Genomic DNA, 3,213 nt, shown 5'->3' on the forward strand with positions numbered 1-3,213 from the left:
GAAAAATCTAGTTTAATTTTTTTACTTTTCTAAAAAATGTTTATAAAATTGCCCAAATATTTTCTAAGTACTTGTATGTTACTCTCCATATATCTAAGAAACTAAATTCTACAGGAGAAAGTAACTTTTCTATAAAACCAACTTTTTTTATGCTGAAAAAAATCACATTTTTAAAACGTGATGAAAAGGCCATAACTTTTTTAAAACGTGATGAAAAGGCAATGAGCCATAAATTATTATTTCTCTAGTTGTCCAACGATCTGGGAAGAAATTATCAGGATAAGGTAATAATATACCGGTTGGTACTGGTCGATATCGGACGAGTCAGTTTTGAGTTTAGTGATTGACCGATCGAGTCAAAGAACACCTCAAGTCACGCAATCTACAAAGAACACCAGAAGACCTACTGAGCGAATTATCGTCCCGTGCAATCAGCAAAATGTTATTGTCTCGTGCGATCTACAAAAATTATTATCGCCCCGCGAAATCATCAAAACATTATCGCCACGTGCGATCATCAAAACATTATCGCCACGCGCAATCAGCAAATATTATCGCCCCGTGCAATCAAATTTATTATTGTCCTGTGCTATCAGTATTATTATCGCCCCATGCGATCAAAATTATTATCGCCTCGTGCGATTAGAATTATTATCGCCTCGTGCGATAAAAAAGCACGCATCACATCTCTGACAAATATTAAATACGCCTAACACTCACATCTCTCCTCGGGAAGCCCAAACGACCATTTTACGACTCTTTGAAATTTAATCTCTTCGAGCCTAGGGAACAAGTGTACCGATCGGTACTGAACGAGCCAGTCTCAAACCTGGTGATTGATCGGCCGAGTCAAAGAACACCTCAAGTCAAGCAATAAATAACAATAACGATAGTTACAATAACACTTAATGAGTCACATTCATTTCCCGAAATATGCGGGAAATATCTTCGAAAAATCATTTAAATACTGATTAAATAAAATATGTTACAAACATTCTCTAAATATTTCAATATACCAATATATCTCCCCATTAATCAAGGATCACGATGCATATCAGTCTGTAATTGATATCTGACCCATCATGGCAAGGGCCCATTACCAACACTATAACTAAAACCCTTTGCGAAGGTGTAAGGTACGCTTTAATCAGCTTTACAATATACACTTTTTACACAAAATACTTACTTGAGTGTCGAAGCACTTTTTTCAGGTCCACCCTGACCGAGCACCAATAACAAAAGGAGAAGACTTGAATAAATGAGCAAGGAGGCTACCGACACATCAGTAATTGTACAATCAGTTCCAAGTACTATCTATGATCCTCTTTGTCCATACAAGTACAATTGGGACTTGAAGGAAGGAGAAATACCGACACATCAGCAATTGTACAACTAGTTTCAAGTATTATCTAGGCCTCTCTTTATCCATAAAGGTACAAATAAGAATGTAAAGATTAACTTTAAATCATGTATATTAGATTGTATGTTGAATAGCTTAGTCAGAGGATTTGGTTATATAGTCTAATGTGTAGGAAAAGAAGACTATTTACTAGAAACAATCTAGTAGTGTTAAGATAAGTTAAACCATTTGGTACGTGTTTGTTGTAATGATGATTTTTGTTTTGAAAGATTTTGTAATACTCCTTTTATATAAAGTCTATATAAAACCTTTATGTGCTTAAACCAAACATGTTGTCTTGTAGGTAAACTCTATGCATAGGTCTCTAGTATTAATAAAAGTGATTTCTTTAATCTTAATCTTGTGTTTCCTGCTTTGTTATTGTTGAGAACCTAACAATTTTTCTTGTCTTTGCGACCAAGAAAAAAAATCAAGAAGTTAAAGAAATGACCACCAAATTTGACATTGAGAATATCATTAGCAGGTATATAACAAATCCTTGACAAGTTCATTGGGAGGCTTTGAAGTGGGTGTTGAGATATTTGAAAGGAGTCTGATACGGTGTATACAAAGTCGACCCTTGACAGAGTTGTTATAGAAGGGTATATGAACACTGATTATGCAGGGAACATTGATACCAATCACTTTTTAGGTATGTGTTTTACATTGTTTGGTATTGGAGTTTGCTGGAAATCTAGTTTGCAATCAATGATGACTTTATCTACTATACAGGAAATGTATATCATGCTAAAAAAGAAGTAAATGAGGCATTGTGGTTAAATGGGATGATTGGAGAGTTAGGTATTGTGCATGACTTGTGCTCACTGTGATAGTCAAAGTGTCATACATCTAGGTGATCATCAAATTGCATTTCGTGAGAGACGTTATAGGGTCTGGGAAGGTTAGGATCGAGAAGATAGCTTTGAAAGAAAATCAAGCAAATGTGTTCATGAAGTCCTTGCCAAGATCGAGGTTAAAATCGTGACTAAAGTTGGCTAATTTTTCATTTAAGGAGAAAGGAAGTTGAAGGTAGAAGTTCTTCCATGATTTGGAGTCAAATTGGAGAATTGTGAAGATTTACTCTAAATCATGTACAATCACAACAAGAAAAACTCAATTTATCTATCGAAGAATTCTATAGGTAACAGCCAAAATCTGTAGGTAAATTATTATATATGATATGACAATTATTATTAAATTTAGAACTAAAATGCAGCATGTGGAACTCGAAGCCAAGTCTCTTGAAAAATGATAAAAGAATCTTTAATCATTGCACCAGTCAAGTTTTGTTGTCACATTATGATTATTATTATACTTATAAGTATAATTATCAATATTAATATAATTAATAATATAAATATTGTTCTCGTCGGTTGACTCTCCCACCGATTGACGAGGTCGAACTCCTTCTCTTGGATCTGCTGCAGTTGAGTATTAACTTGTGTCTCTCTATTGAATTGAAACGTGACTTCGTTGTGACAGAGGGCGTCCTACCTGTTGATTGCACTCTGACACTCAAGTTAGTAAGGGCTCACAAAACAGTTTCATTCTAGTGTGCAAAAACAACGTACCTTCATCTGGCGTCTTAGGCCCATTTTATAACTGCACATGGAACAGTTTCTCACTTGAGAGAATAAAATCTTAACTGGAAATATACTAAGCACATTAATTTTTTATCTCTAACAACCAATGATCTTCAAGTGCTAAACCGCATGCCAACATTCTGTTTTAACTGCACGTCCCTATCTTTTAGGGTTAACAACAACTATCAACATGTATTCTACATGTGCACCATTATTCTCGGGTGCTCCTAT

This window comes from Phaseolus vulgaris, chromosome 4, assembly GCF_000499845.2.
Source record: "Phaseolus vulgaris cultivar G19833 chromosome 4, P. vulgaris v2.0, whole genome shotgun sequence".
Taxonomy (NCBI): Eukaryota; Viridiplantae; Streptophyta; class Magnoliopsida; order Fabales; family Fabaceae; genus Phaseolus; species Phaseolus vulgaris.